The following is a 23,529-nucleotide window of genomic DNA, read 5'->3' on the forward strand; positions in this document are numbered from 1 at the left end:
TGAATCACTGCTCCTGGCTGGGCACAGCAGGAGGAAGTGAAACTGAGGGAGTACTGGGGAAAGCCAGGCTCCTTTGAGAAAGGACCTACTAACCTATTTTATTTGTTGACTAGTTTCTTGGCTTTCTGGTGCAGAATCTCACCGTGTAGCTCGGGCTGGACTGGAACGCACGGTTCTTCTGCCTCAGTGCTGGGGTTACAGGTGTGTGTGGCCATGTCTGGCGAAGACACACTCTTTATGAACTCAACTGATCATAACTGAGATGTAGACCAAAGTGGGGGTGGGTATTGTTCATAGAAGTACTTTAAAGTAGGTTGGGTTTTACATGGCTAATTTAAATGTCCTGAGAGGAAAAGCAGTTTTCTTAGGGTATTGGCTATATATTGCACTGTTGAGTATGTATGTGATTACTCTTAAGCAAGAAAAAGACACAAACATCTGTGGTATTTTAAAAGGATTTATTTGTTTGGTTGGTTGGTTTTGGTTTTTGAGACTGGGTTTCTCTGTAGCTTTGGGGCCTATCCTGGAACTAGCTCTTGTAGGCCAGGCTGGCCTCAAATTCACAAAGATCCATTGGTCTTTACCTCCACAGTTCTGGGATTAAAGGTGTGTGCCACCACACACACCCCCAGCCAGGATTTGTTTATTTATTGTATTGTATTTATTTTATTTTATCGTATGGGTGTATAAAATTTGGTGTACCACATCCATGCAGTGCCTGTGGTGGCCAGAAGAGAGCGATGTCTATCCTCTGGAATCATGTGGGTGCTGGGAATGAAACCCTAGTCTCTGTAAGAGCAACAGGTGCCTTAACAGATTCATTGGTCAAATTAAGAAAGCTTTATCTCCTGTCAGACAGGGTTACCCCTATAAAGCAGGGTTTGAGAAAATGGCTTTGAACACAGGAAAAGGTGGGGTTTATATAGCCCAAAAATAACTGCAAGGTGAGGGAGTTTTCACGGGTTTTTAGTTGTGTAGGAATTTGGCTGAGTATCTCAAAATTATTTAGCAGAAAATATAATCTTGGGGTGGAGGTCAGGATGTTGGGTGTTGAACATGTCAAATTCCAGACTACAGATCAAGACATGGTCAAACCCAAGTTTTACAGGAAACAGGAATGAACTTATTTCGACCTTGTAATATGATGGCTTCTAGTGTTAACATGAAGTCAGGCTGGTCCATCATGACCCTCTTGCTTGTCCACTTTAGAACATTTGAAGGCCAGAATGCTTTCATGAGTGTGGACTGCTTCTGAATTGCCTGATAGGACTTCCTGTGCATAGCAGGTATAGTATCTCCTTCACTGATTTACCAAATAGAGAACGACAGCAATTTTCCTTTAAGAATAATAAATACTTATTTTTATTAGACATATATTTAAAAATTATACTACCCTAAAATTAATCTCTTTTGAATTTTTGGGTATTTATGAAACTGGAAAGAAGCCCTTTTATGGCCCTGGCACTTACGTGGCTGTATTTCGTGGCCTGTGACCCTATTCCACAAGACATGTGGATTAGGACAATGACGGCCACATACCTTCTTAGTCATGGTTTAGTCACGAGAACAGACACCACCCTTGGGGTTTCGAGACAAATAAAGAAGAGCTTTAATGAGGAAAAGTGCTTCCACGGGAAAGTTGTGACCCAGGCACAGATGAGGTAATGGAGAGGTTAGGTGCTCAGAGGCAAGTACCACCCCAGAGCTGAAGGGACGAGAAAGTAGGGTTTTTGAAGTGAAGTCGTGGCCAATCAAAAGGAACAGAGCTGAGAAGGGGAATTTCGTAATTGTAGCTGGAGCCCACAGGGAGTTCTGATTAATGGGTTCTGAGGCACTCAAGAGAAACAGCCACAGCTGAGGACTCCCAGAGGAATCAGAGAATAATAGCCCAGCCCACAACTGTCTAAGGCGGTCAGTCACTACTGTCGCTGTAAACACTAAACAGAATGTGAGGACGATCGGGGCGTGACTTAGTTGGCGGAGTGCTTACCCAGCACACTGGAGACCCAGGGCTCGGTCTCCAGCCCTGCATAACCAGGGACTGTGGTACGTGCAGGCAAGACAGTCAGAAGTACAAGATCATTTTCAGCTACAGAGTAGGTTTGAGGCCAGCCTGGGCTACATGATATTCTGTCTTTTAGAAAAGACTTGTACAAAGCAACTTGTTAAGGTCAAAAAAGAGGAAAAAGACCAAAGGACTTACCTAAGCTAAAGGTCACCGGGGAGAGATGGCAATTGATTTCAATACAAGAAATATCGCAGGCTGAATACGGCTCAGAAAAAGAATCCCATACAAAGGTTATTATGGACAGTCATAAAAACAAGAACATAACGACAACATCAGATTATATTATACATAAAGGTTAAATTTCTTTTTTTTCTTTTTGTTTTTTTTTTTTCGAGACAGGGTTTCTCTGTAGCTTTGGAGCCTGTCCTGGAACTAGCTCTTGTAGACCAGACTGGTCTCGAACTCACAGAGATCCGCCTGCCTCTGCCTCCCGAGTGCTGGGATTAAAGCCGGGCGCAGTGGGATCATTTGTTTGAGGTTGTGTTAGACAGCGCCCCTGTTCTCAGGAGGAAGATCTGAAGAATTTGAAGGTACAAAACAACACCACGCTCCAGCCAGCCAGCTCCGTGCAGGTTAGCGGAGAGGGAGAACATGAGACCAAACAAGCACTCAGATGTGTGCAGTACCACATCCACAGCTGTCCTGGGGGCTTAGTGTTCTCACCCTAAAAAGCAGGAGGAAGAGGCTGAAATCAAGTCTTCAGTTCCTGGCATGGCATGAAGGGGAAGAGACAAAATCAGCTCATTCTTGGGAATTTGACACTGAAAATTCATAAAGGATTTGCTAGCTAGCAACAGAATTTGGAGATAACAGGAAAAAAGTAGAGAGAAGCAATAGTAAGCTAAAATTCCTGAAAACCTAACTGGTTAACTGAGAGAGAAACAAAAACCCAGCAAACTGTTGAAAAAGTTGCCTCAGACCTGCTGCTTTTCCCGTCAAGAGTAAAGTCTGTTTCGAGCCAGCCCCGTGGCTTGCTTGGACCAGCACAATAGGCCACGTGCTGGTTCCTAACCATTTGGAGGCCTGACATCTTCTACTTTCCCTCTCTTGGAGTCTGAGCCACCCTCTGAAGAAGGCTGTCTTCCCGGAGAGACTGAGGGTAGGGTTTTTAGGTGCTCTCATATCTTAACCAAAGCAAGATCCCCCCACTCCCACCCCAGTCAAGCCAACCCAGCCATCACCTCATGAGCAAACACAAGGCGTTCCTGCCAATCTCTCTCAAATTACAGAGTCATGTACCAATAAGCGAAGGATGCTTGCTATTTAAACCAGCGAATGGTGGGGAGATTTGTGATACAGCCAATAGCCAAACAGACAGATGCACCAAAATGCCCGAGAGGCAAGTGGAAAATTCTTTTATCTTCTAGATAATCCTATGTTTTGGCTCAAGACAGCTCCTTGTTGTGTGTGTGTGCTTTTTTGAGGCAGGATTTCTCTGTGTAACAGCCTCGGCTATCCTGCAACTCACTTTGTAGACTAGGCTGGCCTTGAACCCACAGAGATCTACCTGCCTCTGCCTCCAGAGTGTTGGGATAAAAGGTGTGAGCACTTCTTATTTCTTCTTGTCCTCTGCTTACTCCCCCTTGCAGTGACTTTAAAATGATGTGCTGTGCTGTGCACCGCACAGATAAGAGGGAAGTGAAGCCGGTGGCAGCGTTTACGCATGACAGGGAGGGGGAGTATGGTAGGGCTTCTACCCACTTCGTTTAGAGAGCATGACAGCTCGTTAGAAGCGCTCAGCCCTCCTCAGGGCTGTCACTGCACCGTCAGGGCCCTGTGCCGAGTCACTGCCATTTTTCCTTTCCAGGCAATAGAGCGCTTAATTTTACAAAAACGGAGTGGAAAGGAGAGGAAGGAAAGAAGCTGGCACTGCCAGAGGAAGGCTAGGAATGGGCTGGCAGTCTCTGGGTGGTTGTCTGGCTTGGCCTTCTCAGCATTCATTAGAAGCTTTTATGGGAAAGGCGTTGTGCAAGCTGGTGAGTAACTCCGGGAGACAGGGCTTGGCACCATGGAGACACGCAGTGACACAGGAGCCCCGGCCAGGCTTCAGATGTTTGGCCAGGTCACAGTCAGAGAGACAAGGTTGTTCATTTGACTCTTCCCTCTACCTACCAGGAGAGGCCAGATCTGCATAGACAATACACCCAGCCTGGATGAAAGGCGGGGACCTTGTATTAGTACAGAAAAAACCCTGGCTCACACTCTAAGTATATTGACCTAGGTTTAAGAGTTAATGTGATGAACTCAGAATGGCGGTATGTGCCTGTAAGACCAGCACTCAAGTGAACTCAGAATGGCGGTATGTGCCTGTAAGACCAGCACTTAAGGAGAGGAAGGCCCATGAGTGCAAGAACAGCCTGGGCTATGTAGTAAAAAAAAAAAAAAAAGAAAGAAAAAGAAAAAAAGAAGAAAATAAAAAGGAAAAAGAAAGCGAGCATGGCAATAGTGGGGGAAATGGTGATGGGAGAGGGAGGGGGCCCTCCCCCCTCCTCCTCCCTAGCCCCTCCCCCTCCTCCTCCCTATACCCCCACATGCCTGGAACCCTGGGAGTCTGAACCAGGTCACTCTGAGGGCCGTCCTCACTGCCGTCCTGTGAAGGATGTGTATGTGTTGTTTCCCAGGCTCTCCTCTGCTTTGTTCTCTCATCTGAAAGGTCCACCCTCCGAGACATTCTTGAGGAAGTCTACATGAGAAGCAACGCTCACATATGGGAATGTGTTTTTATTTTGTCCTTATAGTTTTTGGTAATTTAGCTAGGAACAAAATTCTAGGGAATTGTTCGCCTTCGGGATTTTGAAGGCGTTGCTCTTGTCTTCTTGCTTCCAGTGTTGTTTAAGTGCAGAAAGCTATGTCTGCATCCCCATCCTTTGTACGCCATCCCTAGTCTCTTCCCGCAACGCTCGTCATCCCTCTGTCCCTCCATCTCTCCTTCTCTATCCCTCCCTCCCTCTCTCTTCCTCTGGCCCATTAAGATCTCCTAAGAGCAGATTCTGAAATTTCATAACAATATATCTAGATGAGCTATTATCATTCATTTTTCTAGGCCTTTCAAAGATCTTTCACGGAAAAAGTCATTTCTGGGATGGTAATTCTCTCTCTCTCTCCCGGGTTTTGTTGTGTGACTCCTTTCTGCTCTCTTTCTCGAACACCTGTCATCCAGATATTAATCCTCTCAGGCTTCTTCTCTATTCTTATCTTTTCTCTTCATTGTCTTCGTGTCCCTTCTGTCTTCTAGATTTCTTCAAGTAGTTCCTCCAGCTGCTACTATTATTATTACTCGTGTGTGTGTGTGTGTGAGAGAGAGAGAGAGAGAGAGAGAGAGAGAGAGAGAGAGAGAGAGAGAGAGAGAGAGAGAGCCTTCGTGCTGTGGAGCATATGTGGAAGTCAGAGGCCGGTTTGCAGGGGTCAGTTCTGTCTTCCATCGTGGGTTGTAGGAATCACCTTGTTGACCTGGCCTGCAGCCCTTCTGTTACACTTCCCCGCTGTTATCCTGCTTTAATATTAAAGGATGGCATTGCCCTCTCCATCACAATCATGCCCTGTTGTTGTAACATCTGTAGATGTAGGTCATTCTCTTACCTTTTCTGAGTTTTTTTTAACACTATCTTTAGCAACTGGGGGTTTTGCTTTTATTGGGGGGCTCTATCTTCGTCTGAAGCAACACCTGGTCTCTTTGAAGACCTGCTACGTCTCATATTCTCAGTTCACAGGGTGAACTCACCATTTGCTGATTCTTTTATCTTTATAACATACTTGACCTGCATGGGCTTCAGATTCTTCACCAATAAAACAAGGATGATAGAAGCTGTTTCATGAGGGTTGCCCAAGTTCTTCCCTACATCATGGACCTCAGACTCATAACTAGATACAACTGGCTCAATAAATTTCCGCTGTCGTCAGCACCACATAGTTCAGTGGCATTCACAGAGCCTCTCAGCCAAGGAGAGGGTGAGTGGTCCGTGGCCGACGAGTCGGAAAAAAAGTCTTGTTGGCTTTCTGTCAGTTTATTAAACTGGTAAGAACACAACCCCAGGATAGGGCTGTGGTGGTGCATGCTTTTAATCCCAGCACTCGGGTGGCAGAGGCAGGCAGATCTCTGTGAGTTCGAGGCCAGCCTGGTCTACGTTGTGAGCTCCAGGACAGACAGAACTACGTGAGAGACCCTGTTTCGAGAACACAAACGGGGCTGGAGAGATGGCTCAGTGGTTAAGAGCATTGCCTGCTCTTCCAAAGGTGCTGAGTTTAATTCCCAGCAACCACATGGTGGCTCACAACCATCTGTAATGAGGTCTGGTGCCCTCTTCTGGCCTATTGTATACATAATAAATAAATAAATAAATAAATAAACAAACAAAAAACACAAACAAACAAAACCTCAAGCCCAGAACTGCTGACAGCGCCTTTGCAGCACCTGTGGAAAGTCTGTTAAGAGCAAAACACTCCCACATCACTTCCCCTTTTTCTGTTTAAACAAAAAAAAAAGGAAGGCTTTAACTTTAACATAGCAAAATTACATATAAACAAAACAGTTATCAAGTAAAAATTAGAATATTTATATCTATTTTATCTTTATCATAACTAAGGAAAACTATAACTATAACTAACTATTCTTCAACTCCAAAGACTCCAGAAAGATACAACAATACCTAAGCAAACAAGAAATAAGAGCAAAACCAAAGTAAATAAAATCGAGTGAAAGGCTGGGGACATCACTCACAGGCAGGTACGAGGGACACTGCCCAACTAGAGGGCGGAGCTAGGGTGGGGGCTGCAGAATCAGGATCTACCCTTGCTGAAGGCATTATGACCCCTGGACTTTCCCAAACTATAGGTCAATACATCCCTTTCCTTTCTCTTTCTTAAGCCATTTTTAGTTGAATTTTCAAGTTTGCTATAAGAAGAATCTTTTTGTAGTACTAAAAAAATCAAGAACATACATTTAAAGCTTATGTATTTAATTTGATATGACCACATTCTCATATTATTAAAATTAATCTTCAGCATTATTTTCTGTCTTGGATTTTGCCTTATGATGCCCATTTTAATGGGCAGATGATCTATTAAAATTTTAATGCTATAAATGAGGATGCCACTAAATTTCTGTGCATGGCATCATTGTTCCCTGAAAACAAACTCCCCAAGGTGGACCTTCCAGGACAAAAGCTGCACAGGATATAAGAGTTTTGCTCCATGGAGAAAACTTGGCACCAGTCCCCTGGAAAGGTAAACCTGCTTTGCCCTCAGGCTGTGAGCACAAGAGAACACCTGTTCTCTCTGTCATTGCCTGCCGTGGTTAATACCTTCCTTATGCTCCGCCGGATAATCATATGCAGTGAAACTGTATCTCTTTCTACTCCATGTTTCATGATTATGCGAATCACCAGCCGGGGCTAGACCTGTGCATAGTGTCCTGATGGGCTAGACCTGTGCATAGTGTCCTGATGGGCTAGACCTGTCCATAGTGTCCTGATGGGCTAGACCTGTCCATAGTGTCCTGATGGGCTAGACCTGTCCATAGTGTCCTGATGGGCTAGACCTGTGCATAGTGTCCTGATGGGCTAGACCTGTACATAGTGTCCTGATGGGCTAGACCTGTGCATAGTGTCCTGATGGGCTAGACCTGTCCATAGTGTCCTGATGGGCTAGACCTGTCCATAGTGTCCTGATGGACTAGACCTGTGCATAGTGTCCTGATGGGCTAGACCTGTACATAGTGTCCTGATGGGCTAGACCTGTCCATAGTGTCCTGATGGGCTAGACCTGTGCATAGTGTCCTGATGGGCTAGACCTGTCCATAGTGTCCTGATGGGCTAGACCTGTGCATAGTGTCCTGATGGGCTAGACCTGTGCATAGTGTCCTGATGGGCTAGACCTGTCCATAGTGTCCTGATGGGCTAGACCTGTCCATAGTGTCCTGATGGGCTAGACCTGTCCATAGTGTCCTGATGGGCTAGACCTGTACATAGTGTCCTGATGGGCTAGACCTGTGCATAGTGTCCTGATGGGCTAGACCTGTACATAGTGTCCTGATGGGCTAGACCTGTATATAGTGTCCTGCTGGTTAGCCTAGGTGACCTGGTAATTAGTTCTGGCGTTCTGTTTGCTGTGGCTTCTTAGGCTTTATTCTAGTCCTGCAAAAATAGAAACAGAGATTTAAACATGAACAAATGTGGACAGAAGCTTGAGTTCCACATGTGACTCTGGCCAACTTAACCCTAATCCTGAAAGAGGGCGAGGTGACCCAGAGGAAAGTGAGTGAGACTCCAGTGACCCTAGAACGGCTCAGCCTGTGGGGGCAGGGGTGACAGACATGTGAAGCCCAAACCAAAGGAGATGCTTGAAAGGGTGTTATGAAGGGCTGTGTCCCCCTAAGTTCCCCCTCTACAATCCCATTAAGGCTAGCACCTTTCCCAAGCAGAAGGCAAGCGATTTATGCTTGGGAAGAGGGAGACGGCCTAAGCTTGGAGAAATTGCAGCAGAGGGAATGGGATGAGCTATGGGGCCGACTACAAGAAGACTGAGCGAGATTCTATACTCTGAATTGTGCAGCCCCAGTCTTGCCCCAGGCTACCCTCTGACTTGCCTGCAGCTCATGCTACTGTAATGTTAAGTTGGAAGCATCACCCCAGCCCCTGGCATCCATCCTAATATTTCAAGCAAGGAGTAGTTACTTAAAAATAAAGAAGTAAAACTGCTGAGCTACCAAGCTTCTTCTCACCATACTTTAAATGACAATGGCCATCAAATAATGAATTCAACTCCCATAGCAAAAGGGAGGAAAAGAGGGAAGGAGGGAAGGAATGAGTGAGTGAAAGGCAGAGTCTCCCCGCATTCCCCCTGGACCTCCCTTAACACTGCCTGCTTTAGTCCCAAGTAAGCCAAGCCCACCATCAATTCCAGCCTTGGTTTGACTTCTTCCCTTCCGCTAACCTGTACCTAATATTTCAGGATAAAAAGGGACATTCACAAGTCACAGGCTTTCTTCCCTATAATAGTCTCTCATTTGTCATATGCTAAAGCAGAGGGAACACGAGGAGGAAAGGGTTTATTTGGCTAACAGATTAGAGTCCATCATCAGGAGAAGTCGAGGCAGGAACTGAAGCAGAGGCCATGGAGGAATGTCGCCTACTGTCTTGTTCCCTATGGCTCACTCAGCTTACTTTTTTAGACAACACAAGACCACAAGCCTAGGGGATGGCACCACCCACAGTGGGCTGGGCCCTCCTGCATCAATCACCAATTAAGAAAATACCTTTGCAGACTTGGCCACGGCCAAGCTGAAGGGAGTTGTTTTCTCAACTGAACTAAAGTTCCCTCTTCCCAGATGACCCTAGCTTGTGTCAAGTTGACAAAAACAAACACACAAACGAACAAACAAAACCAAAACAAAGTTTATTGAAAAAAATCAAGAGTTCCAAGTTTGTAACTTACCAATTCTAGACAACATTTCTCTGAGCTGAAACCTATCTTACTTCCAAATCCTGAACTAGTGCTCACCTCCGAAGCGATTTGCTATAGAAAGGCCTGCCTCTTTTCTTTCACTTGTCAACTCGCCCACGGAGGATGGCAGAAGTCCTGGGGGAGGTGACAAAGGAGTGGATAAACAGTTCCTTTGGATGCCTGGGAGCCCTTGAGACTCAAATATCAAACTTAAGAATGGGACAAAAGCAGGGGAGAGACTGACTTCTCCATTTGACCAAATGTTCAGAACACTCCTTTTGGGATGAATGAGGCTGGAATTTGCTCCTAGAATTAACACACATTCTGACTATTTCTACATCTAGCAGCCATCTATATATAGCCCGTACCTGGGGACTACGCCTCAGTCATCGGCTCTCTTCCCTACCCCTGGAGAAGGGCCTCAGCCACTCTCTCTGTGCTGACAGAGCTGTGTTAGGGTCCACTGCGTGGCAAGAACACCACTGAATCCAGCCATAAGAATCCTGAACCTTTAATATGAGGCTTGCTTGAGTGTGGTGGGTTAAAGACAGTGGGCAAACATGGATTTTGTCATCGTCTCTAGGCTGCTTTGGCATTAGAAAAGAGTTACAAGTTATAGAGAAACTAAAGGATCCAACAAACATGTAAGAGATAAGATTGGAGTTCAAGAAATGCCTCAGCGGTAAGAGCGTTGGCTATAGAAGGCTGGGGTTCAGTTTCCAGCACCCACACGGCTCACAACATCTGTAACTCCAGTTCCAGGGAGTCTGATGGCCTCTCTGACATCAGGCACACAAGTGGTGCACATATACTTACACAGGCAAAACACTCATACACATAAATACAAAGCAAAAAGAGTTAAGATCCGCAAAGCTGAAGGATGACTCCCGTCGAGCTAGATGTGTGGTGGAAGTGTAGAGTATTGGGGGATGCTGGAACAAGGGTAGGTTTGAGAAGGAAGATCATGACTGTAGGCTAAATGTGTAGTCTGAAGTGGTTTTTAAGATTTTCAAAATAATGTCTTGACATAGTGTTGTGTACCTGTGATCCCAGCACTTAGGGTGCTGAGACTGGAGGATGGTAAGTTCAAGGCCAGCCTGGGTTACAAGACAAGAGGCTGCCTCAAAACCTAGAATAACTAACTAAGAAGTTGACATGCATGAGGGGTCTGATCTTTGAAGCAGAGGTCTGGGCTGGAGGGAAATGAGGGAAGTCTCTTAATTCCCTTCCCCAGAAGATGTTGTAATTCTACCTGAGGCTCCTAGAGGCCTCTTGGCAGACGGAGACTCCCTGGTCTCTTCTAGTCTTCAGCCACAGCAGAAGCAGTGAATTTCTACCAACTCATTCTGACAATTTTAAGATAAAAGTCCCAGCAAGACATAGAGAGCTATGCTCTCCTAGCAGTAACAGAGCAGGTCACAGTCAGCTTGAAACTGCTGTGAACACTGGCAACAGACAATCAGAAAGACACTGCGTTGGAATTCTCCACTGCCTTCAAACCTGTACGTCCAGACTGCATCACAATCTGTGTCTTTATTTTAAAGTTTTATTAAAATAAAGCCAGGCAGTGGTGGTGTGCACCTTTAAACCTAGCACTTGGGAGGCAGGAGAATCTCTGTGACTTCACCAAAGTGGTCTACAGAGTGAGTTCCAGGACAGGCTCCAAAGCTACATGGAGAAACCCTGTCTCAGAAAACCAAAATTATTATTATTAAAAAATTTTAATTATATATAATGTATACACAGAAAACTGCCCATATCTTTTGTATACAATTCAATAAATACTCAAAAGCTTAATATAATTGTATAATTAACATCAAAGACCCAAAGCTCTTTGCGTTATTTTGGCTATTAGAACAGTGAAAATTTCAAGTTTAAAAGAAACAGGAGAATCAGTAGGTCAGGGCTGGAGAGATACTCAGCAGTTAAGGGCACTTGTTGTTGCTCTTCCAGAGGACCTGGGTTCCATTCCCAGTGCCCACACGGTGGCTCACAACCATCTATTGTGGGATCTGATGCCCTCTTCTGACCTCTGTGCGCACCAAGACTGTACATAGTGCATATACATACATGCAGGCAAAACACCCAGACATAAAACTTTAAAATCTCAAAAAAAAATACATTCAAGGCTATCCTTGGCTACTGGAGACCCTATCTCAAAATAAACAAGAGAAAGACTCTCATCCAATTGCTTAATCCATTATCAGACTTTTATTTCTCATTCTGTTCAGAACTTATTCCCCTTTCCCCAGAGTAGGTCTGGCTCTGGTTTCAGAACCTTGTAAAGGAGAAGTCAGAGGAAGAGGTCTGGGTCTTTAATGTTTTCCTTCATATTTTTCCTTCCTTTCCTCCATGTAGCAATGTTCACTGTCTCCTCCAGAGTGAGCATGGAAGGGTGGCCAGGGAAGGGACAAATGTCGGGTGTCACCCTGAGTCCCAGTCCCCACAGGATGTAGCTCAAACTGCATGAGCCTTTCGTTTGACTTGTTTCTTTTTTAAAAAATATTTATAATTTATTATGTATACAATATTCTATCTGGCATGTATGCCTGCAGGCCAGAAGAGGGCACCAGACCTCATTACAGATGGTTGTGAGCCACCATGTGGTTGCTGGGACTTGAACTCAGGACCTTTGGAAGAGCAGGCAATGCTCTTAACCGCGGAGCCACCTCTCCAGCCCCTCGTTTGACTTGTTTCATTGGCTCCACTGGCATCTGGCATCCAGCATCTAGAGAAGCCAAGTCTCCTCCCAGAAGGCACCGCTAGACTGCTTCTAGCCCGCTTAACTTGACTGTGCTGAGCTACTGACTCCGGCAAAGAATACCAAACACCCTCTTTCTAACTAATCCCTTTTCTCTGTTAACTAGTCCAAAACTTACCCAGCCATACTTGTAAAGTATAGTACAGAAGACTTTACGCAAGACCGTTGCAGTAAGTACAGGGGCCACTGCAATGGGGTCTCACGGTGGCAGAGGGACAGGGCTCAATTTCAAATACAGGAGGGATGGGAAATGGAAATTTGTACCCAAAGAGCAGTACTGGAGTCTGCGAGTCAAAAATCACTAAGAGGAAACATTAGTGTGTTGGGGGGTTCTGGCTAAATTATCCTAATTCTCACTTGAGCCATGGTGGGAGTGCCTGGGAGAGTTCTCTGGCAGTATCCATAGGCAGGCCTCTGATTCCAGGGTGGTTCCATGAGCTGGCTAGCAGAGTCTGTGGTGGGCTGCTAAGAACCCACCATGCTGGTTGCTGTGTACCTCCCCTTCTCCCTGCTCTTGACAATAAATCGTGTTCCATCATGCCCAAGCGGCTTATGCACGAGCCCCAGCTGTGAGTCTGGCCCCTCTGCATAGGCTCCAACAAACCTCCCTGCATGACCCACAGCTGATCCCTCAGATATCAGAGGAACTTCAAGAGCAGGTAGACCATTTCTCTTCCTTTTCCCTCTTTGTTTTTGATTGACTGGCTGGTTGGTTGGTTGGTTGGTTGGTTGGTTGGTTGGTTGGTTGGTTGATTTTGAGGTGGAGCCTTACTCCATAGCCCAGCCTGGCCTTGCGATTCCTGAATGTCAGGGTAACAGATACACGCCACTGTGACCGCTTACAAGTGGATTGTAACAAATACCTCAGCCTTGCAGATTTAAAAGAAAATGCAAAACTTCCCAACTTCAGAGCGCCACTCTGGGGACTGTAAACTGGAGGCTCTGCCCACCATTCTTGACTTCCTGAGAGTGAGAAAAGGCACAAGTTCTAAGAGATCCCCCCTAAGGGAGAACACGAGCGGTAGAGAGACAGACAATAAAGAAACAGGGTGGTCCAGAGCTGGATCTCAAGCTGAGCTTACTGGCAACCATCTTTGTCTGCTGTGGCCAGTCAGTGAAGGCTGGAGGACATAACTATTTCTTAATATGTGAAGTAGCTGGGTGGTGGTGGTGATGGCACATGCTTTTAATCCCAGCACTTGGAAGGCAGAGGCAAGAGGATCTTCGTGAGTTCGAAGCCAGCCTGGTCTACAGAGCAAGTTCCAGGAACGCCAAGATCACACAAAGAAACCCTGTCTCAGAAAAACAAACAAAAGTGTGTGTGTGTATGCGCTAAGAGAACCTTTTCTACTTCCCCTGGCCTGGAGACTTGGAATAAGCATAGCTAAGGCATCTGGGAACCACTAGGAGCAGGGAAAGCAGATAGAGTTCAGGATGCTGACTTCAAGGACCATGAAGAATCAAGGCAATATGGCACCACAGAAGGGAGAAAATTCAAATCCGGTGGTTCACCCTTATGATTTCCTGAAAAGAGACTCAAAATAGTTGTCATTTTAAAAGCCCAGTGGGCTACAACTTAGAAAAACGGCTACGTGAAAGCAGAAAAGTAACATAAGCAACAGAGGGCACTCACAGAGGCAGACACTGAGCCAGACATGGCTGAAAAGCCTGGAAGCCCAGCTACTCAGGAAACTGAGGCAGCAGAATGAGAAGTTTGAGGCCACGCTGAGCAACAGACACAAAGAAAGAGGTGGGGGAAGACAGGTCCCTGCGTCACGAGCCTTCCACTCTGAGTTCCTCAATTATAATGCCTTTTTATACTTATTTATTTATTCTGTGTCTCCGTGTGTGTGCATACCAGCATATGCATGAGGCATGCGTTTAGCCAGAGGACAACCTGTGGGAGTCAGGCCTCTCTTTCCACCATGTGGGTCGTGAAGATTCGAACTCAGAACATCAGGCTTGGTAGCAAGCACCTTTACTCAGTGAGCCATCTCACTGGCCCTAGATTCTTATGCATTTCACTTTTCTTGTAACTGCAGAACAAGAAAAGTCACATCAACACCCCCTCCAAACTTAGCTGTATTTACGCACCTCGATCCTTGCAGGCAGGTCTTCAAGTTAAGCACTAGAGTCACTGCATACAAAGGGCTCCCCATATGTTACTCTAATTCCTCAAAGATATTGACCTGTAGCCCCTAAACCATTAGATAGGGGTACTATTATTTTTTCATGCGGAAGTGAAGAAGTGGAGGCCTAAGGTGAGACATCTACTGGAAGGATAGACAGGCTCTTTGTCTATGCACCTCCACGTAGGAGGGCTGTGCCTTTGGCTGCAACCTCTGCTAATTTTATTTTAAGACTAGCCAACTATGTTTGTCTATATAACCTGTTTTAAGACGTATTAAATTGAGGACATGCCAGTGGGGATCAAGGTGTGTAAAATATAGCCTTATTAAAAGGGGGGGGGACTAAACGGAGGGAAGCATTTTTAAACCGAGGGAATCAGATAAAAATAGAAAACTGATCTTAAAAATCACACATGCACACACAAACACAGAGAGAGAGAGAGAGAGAGAGAGAGACCTTAACTGAAAACCACTCTATAAAACACCAATAAATAGAATACTTAAGAGGACTAGACAGCCCAGTGAATTCCCAGTTCCCCCGAAATGGGTCTATGGACGAACACACTAGTCAAGATCCGATGAACAAGAGAATCTCAATTTTTAAAGAAGAAGGCAAAGAATCTAAAAGACCCCAAACAGCCACACTACCTGACCTCCAGACCTGCAGAGAGCTGGCAAATTAGTCTGTGATCATTTAGCAATGGGGCATCTGAACTATGTGCACAGCAAGGGACATCACCACCAGGGTAATTCTGATGTAACAGACCCTTAGGTTAACGGTACAGAGTCCAAAACTAGACCACACGTACACAGTCAACAGAGTTTCAAAAGGCCCTGGAGAGATCACATGGACAGTACAAAGCACAGAGCTTAACCCCCACCTCATCACACAAGGTCAGTCAGAGCGGCTTACAAGCCCAATACATGGGTCAAGCCTACAAAACTTTCAGACAGAAACGTAAGAAAAAATGTTGTGACTTCAGCTTTGCTCATGTTTTCTTAGAACATAAAAATATGAACCACAAAAGAAAAATTAATAAAACACACTTTATAAAAATTTTAAACTGCGCTCTACAAAAGGCACTATCAGGACAATGAAGATACAAGGCGTGGACTGGGGTAAAATATTTGTAAAACCTGCATCTAATTTAAAAAGTTGTATTCCAAATACATTAAGAACTTTTGCAACTCCATAGCAAGAAGGCAAACAGCCCAATTTAAAAACAATTAGGCCAAACATTTTAACAACAGACACTTCACCAACAAAGATAAAGAAGTGGAGCTGGGCGATGGTGGCGCACGCCTTTAATCCCAGCACTCGGGAGGCAGAGGCAGGCGGATCTCTGTGAGTTCGAGACCAGCCTGGTCTACAGAGCTAGTTCCAGGACAGGCTCCAAAGCCACAGAGAAACCCTGTCTCGAAAAACCAAAAAAAAAAAAAAAAAAAAAGATAAAGAAGTGGCAAATTAGTCCATGAAGAGATATTTAACATTATCAGGGAAATGCAAATAAAAACTAGAATGACTAAAATATAAAAGACTGTCAGAGGCAAAAGCTGCTGAGGCTGTAGTTTATCTAGAACTCAGCAGGTCGGAAAGACAGACAGACATCTGTAGAAAACAGCTGGACAGTTTCTCATAAAGTTCACCATGATTGCCACATGACTCAGTGATCCCACTCGTGGGTGTTTACCCAACAGAAGTGAAAACACATGCCCACAAGAAGATCTGATGACATATATTCATAACAGCCTTAAACTGTGTTCAAAGCAGCAGCATTTCATAAAGCCCAAATTGGGAAACAGTCCAAATGCTCCTAATAGGTAAATGAATAGACAAACTGCAGTATGTCTATATGATCAAACAATGCTCATCTATATAAGGAACGAATGTGGTGGGCCTGGCGCCACAGGCCTGTAATCCCAGCTACTTTAGAGACTAAGGCAGGAGGATCACGATCATGTTCAAGGCCTGCCTAAGATACTAGCAAGTCCAAAGCTATCTCGGGCATCTGAGTGAGGACCCAACATCTTCTTCTGACCTCTATGGGCAATAAGCACATGGTACACATACATAAACACAGGCAAAACGCTCACACATAAAATGAAAAAGTGAAATAAAAAAATAAAAACATCTAAAACATTTTAAGAGTTAATTGTGGTGGTGTGCAAATTAATCTCATCACTTGAGATGCAGAGGCAAACAGATCTGTGTAAGTTCAAGGCCAGCCTGGTCTATAATAGTAAATTCCAATCAAGCCATGGCTATATAATGAGACCTGTTATCAAAACAGATAGATAGATAGATAGATAGATAGATAGATAGATAGATAGATAGATGGATGGATAGATAGATGATAGATAGATAGATAGATAGATAGATAGACAGACAGATAGATAGACAGACAGATAGATGAGAGATACAAAGAGAGATGATAGACAGATAGATGATAGATAGATAATAGAAAAATAGACAGACAGACAGACAGATAGATAGATAGATAGATAGATGATATAGATGATAGATAGATAGATAGATAGATAGATAGATAGATAGATAGATAGATAGATAGACGACAGATATAATTTAGGAAGCATGGAAATGAACACGAATAAGCTTTAAGTGAAATAAAAACACTCCTTCTTAACTCTGCCACTAATATAACTTAAAACTAGAGACACTGTAGTAGAGAGGAAACTAGGCATGGTGGTACACACCTTAACTATAGAATTTAGGAGGTTATAGCAGGGAGATAAGGAATCCAAAATCATCCTTGGCTACATAGTAAGTTCTAGGCCACCCTGGTCTATGTAGACTGTCACAAAAGGAAAAAAAAAAGTTTTTTAATTTTTGTTTTGTTTTGTTTTTTTGCTAAATGGGCCCACTACCAAATAGCCTAATACTTGTTTTGACATCCATAGATTAAAGTGGTTCTCAACCCTCATCAGGAAAGCTTCCTTTTGAACTGAGTACCAATTCATTCAGAGCCCTGCATATGAGCAGGGTGCAGAAGGTGAGTTACTGTGGAGTCTGCAGCCCAAATGAGACATCTGTTTCATGTCCCCTCCCCACATCGCTCAAGGAACACTACAGGAGAGGGGATGGAGAGAGTGAAAGAGCTAGAGGAAACAAGGACCTCTGAGAAACATGGTCTTCAGGACATGTCAGAACCATTGTACTCATGAACTTACAATGGCTGTGGTTGCCTTCTTAAGACCTTCTCATGGTCAGTCCAGTCAACATTCCATCAGAGATGAGGAAAGGCCTCACAAATGCACCCCTTGGCTGAGGAGCTGTTAATCCCACAAACAAGAGTAAAGACCACTACCCAAATGCTTTGCTCAAATTTTGCAAGCTTTATTTTCTGTCAGACAGGGCTATCTCCCTAAAGCAAGGTTTAAAAAAAAATAGTATTGAACACAGGAGAAGGTGGGGTTTATATTAGCCGCAAAACTGCAAGGCTGGGACGCAGGAGTTTAGGGATTTTTTTTTTTTTGGTTATGTAGGAACTTTGCAGAACGTCTTGGTTTATCAGGGTGGAGGTTAGGATGTAGGGTGTGGAACAAGTCAAAATCTAGGACATGGGTCAAGACTTGATGAAAGTCAAGTTTTCAGAAAATGGGAATGAACTTATTTTGACTTTTAATCTTAAGATGGAGTCAGGTTGGCCCATCAGAGCTTCGGCAATTGAAGTCTTTGGGGGTAGGGAGAGTCAATTTTATCAAAGAACCTCTGCCGGACGTTCACACTCCCATAGATGGTCCTGCACCCATGCACATAAAGATAACACTGGACTCAGTAAGTTCTCAAAAGAAAACTGAGAGGAGAATGTGGGGGAATTCTGGGGAGGAATTGGAGGTATGGGGGGGTGATATGATCAAAATACGTGTATGAAATTCTCAAATAAAGACTTAAAAACAAAACCTTTTAGACAGTAATCACCCTGTGTCAGCAAATACCAGAAACCGGCCACAGCCTGTCACCCCGGATCAGCCAGGGCTTAGTGGGGAGTCAGACTCCTGCCACCTATGATGAATCATTTGATGCCAGGGTGATATCAGGAAGACTCAGTGGGTATCCAGCACTTCATCCTCATGTGGCAGTGATGAGGATCATCCTTCAAACATCCGGGATCTCACATGGCAGTGATGAGGATCATCCTTCAGACATCCGGATCCCATGTGGCAGTGATAAGGATCATCCTTCAAACATCCGGGATCCCATGTGGTAGTGATGAGGATCATCCTTCAGACATCCGGGATCCCACGTGGTAGTGATGAGGATCATCCTTCAGACATCCGGGATCCCATGTGGTAGGAATGAGGAACATCCTTCAAACATCTGGGATCTCACGTGGTAGTGATGAGGATCATCCTTCAAACATCTGGTATCTCACGTGGTAGTGATGAGGATCATCCTTCAAACATCCGGGATCTCACGTGGTAGGGATGAGGATCATCCTTCAAACATCTGGGATCTCACGTGGCAGTGATGAGGATCATCCTTCAAACATCCAGAGAAACCCCTTGGGGATCCTTGGCTTCCATCCCATGAAGCAAGAAGCAGGTGCTTTCTCTTCTCATAGGGGTCAGAGTGGCCACCAAGGGAATGCTTTTTAAAAGGCAAGTGCTGATTTCTGTGACTTGAAAGGTTGGGGTGGCCTGAGTACAGATCCAGGGATTCAAATTATGTCACCTCCCCCTCCTCCTTCTCCCCCTCCTCCTTCCTCTCCCCCTCTCCCCTCCTCCCTCTCCGATTTCTTTTCCCCTACCCCCCCCCCTTTTAAAATATCAGGGGGAAACCACACGGGGCTCCTAGACTTCCATTTCCACTAAAGCAGGGACAAGGTACCAGTCTTGTTTCCGCTGGAATCAGGGGAGGATGCTAAGCATTTTCTCTGTGCCCCTGATAGACCTCCCTCCAACTTCTCCTCTTCTTCCACATTTTCTGTCTGCTCTGGTAGGTTCTGAGCAGGGAGAGTCAAGTGGACTCACCAAGTCTATAGTCTACAGCAGCCACAGCTGAAACAAAGACTGCATTCTATTTCCATCAAAGTTCCAGAAAAGCCCTCTTTGGCTCCAGTTAGCCCCTCTGGCCACGTGCCCGTCACCTTATACAATCCAACAGGGTGTGGCACCTAAGTCACTAGCTTCTGTGAATTACTGAGCAGGAGGTAGGCAAATCCACCAAGCAGCCTGAGCGTCATCAGCAACATCGAGGAGAACAAAGGCAACACCAAGGAGGACTCTCTTCTGGCTGAGTGAGTCTTCAGACTCCACTGTCCCCTAGAAAAGAATGAGTACCTCTCCATTAAACCTCATAAGGCGCCCTGAGGAGCCTGTCATGGGTTAATATTGTTCAAAATCACTTAAAAGATTGTTTGACTTGGCCCAGAACAGTGGCAAAGGCCTTTGATCACCAACAGATCTCCGCTAGTTTGCAGTCAAACTGGTGCATATGAGCTCCAGGACAGTCAGGGCTACCTAGTGAGGTCCTGTCTCAGAGTCTGACTCAAAATAAGTGTCATAGAACTGGGCCTGCAGCACGGATGAAGGGTCCTGGAGAAAGAAAGAGGCATATCCTAACAGGGAGAGTGGAGGGCTGAACAGATTCAGTGTTAAAAGGAGTGTGACCTGATTTGTACCAAACTGGTAAAACAAGACACACTGGTGGAACTCCTTTTTGCTGTTTTGATTCATAGTTTAATAACCACAAGACTGTTTTGAAGTGTCTGCTTAATCAGGAGTACAGACTGGGAGGGAACAAATCCTTAATACTGGTTACAAGACAAACTGGACACCAAATTCTAACTAGAAAGACAAGAGGGCCTGCAGAGATGGCTCAGTGGTTAAGAGTGCTTGCTGCTCTTGCAGAGGACCTGTGTTCGGTTCCTGGTATCCATGACAGATGGTAGCTCACAACTGCCTGTAACTCCTGCTTCAGGGGAGCCTATGGATCCCAGCAAGTATCCAAACACATGGAACACACAGAGACACAAATTTTAAAAAAATCTTTAAAAAAATAATTAACCACAAAAGACTATTATTAGCGAGTCAATCATGTGCTGCCTCTTGGAAGGCATCTAGATTAGGTTGACAGGGAGCTGAAGCCTCTCACATCAAAGGGAAGACAGAAGACTTCCTGCTCGGGCAGAAATAGGACTATGCCCTGGGGCACAGTAGCCACAGAGGCTCTGCCCACAGGGAAGAAGGAACATTTGTACCTGGCACACAAACTCCCCAAGTATCTCACAGCACAACCTACCCAGTGCCAGCATTCAGTAGAAACATAGATGGCATGAAAACCAGAGGGCAGGATCGCCCCCTCCTCCCACTTAGGCTGTGAAAAACAAGACAGTATTTAAAATTGCATCAGCCAAGACATGAGAAGGAGAGCTTTCTCTTTCTCCAGAAACCCAGAAGAAAAAAAAAGTATAATTAATACCATCAAAAATAAGGGTGGATGTGGAGGGGGAGAATTCCCCACGTCCCCTCCCTCTCGCACCTAGACAAAGAATTACTGGCAATTACTGACTGCTGGGAGAGGAAGACTTAGCCTCTTCCAAGGGTGAGCCCCCTTATTGATTATCCAATACAAATTGGTCAGCCCTGAAATCAAATACATGCAAACAACAAAATCGGACTCAGAAGGTTGTAGTTAAATATTTCTGAACACATATACACACACACATACATGTAAGTAACAGTAAAAACCAAAGAGACTATTAATTTGAGAGAGGGACATGAAAAGGGATGGAGAGAGAGGATAGGGGAGGGGTTGGAGGGAGGAAAGGGAAGGGGTGCTGAATACTCCCATGGCAGCTAAGTGAGGGGCCAGCCTCCAGTCAGCACCAGGGTCTGCAAAAAACAAAACAAAACAAAACAAAAACCCACAAATGTGGTGAAGGCTAGACTTTTCTACCTGAGGGGTAAATAAGCAAACACAGGCTTCTGACTTCTTTTACTTTATCTTAAATATGCTCTCTAAGGCTGGGCAGTGGTGGTGCCTTTAATCCCAGCACTCAGGAGGCAGAGGCAGGAGGATCTCTGTGAGTTTGACACCAGCCTGGTCTACAAGAGTGAGTTCCAGGACAGGCTCCAAAGCTACAGCAAAACCCTGCCTCAAAAAATAAAAAACAAACAAAAGGCTCTCTAAGAATCTGTCTCCGCTCAGCTACCTTCTTTACATACAGCTACACATCTCTCTTTACACACATCCGTCTCTCTCCAACACAATCGTACATCTCTACACAGCTACATCTATTTTCACCAGGCTGCACTCTTTCTCTTACATGCCCTTCTCTTCTGCGTCTCTTCTCTGTGCACCTGCATCCTCCTTGCCTCCCCACAGTTTCCAATCTCCACACAGCACAGCTGTGCATCTCATCCACACAGCTCTCCACACAGCACAGCTGTGCATCTCATTCATTCACACAGCACAGCTGTGCATCTCATTCACACAGCTCTCCACACAGCACAGCTGTGCATCTCATTCATTCATACAGCACAGCTGTGCATCTCATTCCACAGCACAGCTGTGCATCTCATTCACACAGCACAGCTGTGCATCTCATTCACACAGCACAGCTGTGCATCTCATTCACACAGCTCTCCACACAGCACAGCTGTGCATCTCATTCACACAGCTCTCCACACAGCACAGCTGTGCATCTCATTCACACAGCTCTCCACACAGCACAGCTGTGCATCTCATTCACACAGCTCTCCACACAGCACAGCTGTGCATCTCATTCACACAGCTCTCCACCACACAGCACAGCTGTGCATCTCATTCACACAGCACAGCTGTGCATCTCATTCACACAGCTGTGCATCTCATTCATTCACACAGCACAGCTGTGCATCTCATTCACACAGCACAGCTGTGCATCTCATTCACACAGCACAGCTGTGCATCTCATTCCACAGCACAGCTGTGCATCTCATTCACACAGCACAGCTGTGCATCTCATTCACACAGCTCTCCACACAGCACAGCTGTGCATCTCATTCCACAGCACAGCTGTGCATCTCATTCACACAGCACAGCTGTGCATCTCATTCACATAGCTCTCCACCACACAGCACTGTACACTGTTCCTAGGCACAGCTCCTCTACATAGCAGCAGCTCTCTCACTCAGCTCCTTCTCTCACACTCACACACACGTGCGTGCACACACACTCACTCACTCTTACTGACTCTTACATTCATTCACTCTCTCACACTTCTTCATCTCTCAAGCCTTCCCTCTCTGCCCATTCAGCTACATCCCTCACTCAGCACACACACACACACACTCACTCACTCACACTTCTGCCCAGCTCTTTCAACAGCAGCCCTCTACATAGCTCTACATACCACTCATCTCACAGCCAAACTCTGGACAATTACATGCTACATGTTCAGGGCCTGACCCTTTGTCATAGCACAAGATAAGTCATGTAGTTTCTCTTAGGTTAGCGATGTCACATTGACAGGCCAATGAGTAGAGCTTGGTCATGCACATAGCTCACAGCTGATAAAGGTTCCAGTCAGAAAATACATTGGAATGTAAGACTTAACAATAACAATTAGATTGGTAAGGAGTATGTGCAGAAAGTCCATTACTGCAAGAGGCTTACATCTACCAAAGTGACCTCAAGCCTGACCTTGAGTTAGCAACAAACACCTCAGAAAATGACCTCAGGTAGTTGTCTCTATGGGCAAACAGATATTTGTCTTCTGGGGCAACCAGTTTGTTTGTTTGTTTGTTTGTTTGTTTGTTTTTTGGATTTTTCGAGACAGGGTTTCTCCATAGCTTTTGGTTCCTGTCCTGGAACTAGCTCTTGTAGACCAGGCTGGCCTCGAACTCACAGAGATCCGCCTGCCTCTGCCTCCCGAGTGCTGGGATTAAAGGCGTGCATCACCACCACCCGGCTTAACCAGTTTGTTTTTTAATATGTTCTGAAGTCCAAAACTACTTATCTTTGTGACTGAGAAAACTATTCCTTTCCTATGTCAGTCTGGATAATGAAAAATACCCTAGTGTTATTTCTATTCATCAGAATTATACAGATTAAGCAGAAATCATCTTCCTGACCACCCAGCGTTATATGTGTGCTCAATAGATGGGATATTTATATGAGATAAACA

General features: G+C 45.1%; 1 long non-coding RNA gene across 1 annotated transcript; it reads right to left on the reverse strand.

Moving 5' to 3' along the window:
* Positions 1–21,517: 21,517 nt before the first annotated feature.
* On the reverse strand, positions 21,518–22,076 carry LOC142831973 (uncharacterized). The gene is made up of 4 exons (XR_012907093.1): positions 22,050–22,076; positions 21,974–22,003; positions 21,829–21,858; positions 21,518–21,790 (listed from the first exon to the last, which is right to left on the reverse strand). It is a non-coding gene; the product is annotated as an uncharacterized LOC142831973 (long non-coding RNA).
* Positions 22,077–23,529: the final 1,453 nt, after the last annotated feature.

Source organism: Microtus pennsylvanicus, chromosome 11, assembly GCF_037038515.1.
Source record: "Microtus pennsylvanicus isolate mMicPen1 chromosome 11, mMicPen1.hap1, whole genome shotgun sequence".
In the NCBI taxonomy this organism is placed as follows: Eukaryota; Metazoa; Chordata; class Mammalia; order Rodentia; family Cricetidae; genus Microtus; species Microtus pennsylvanicus.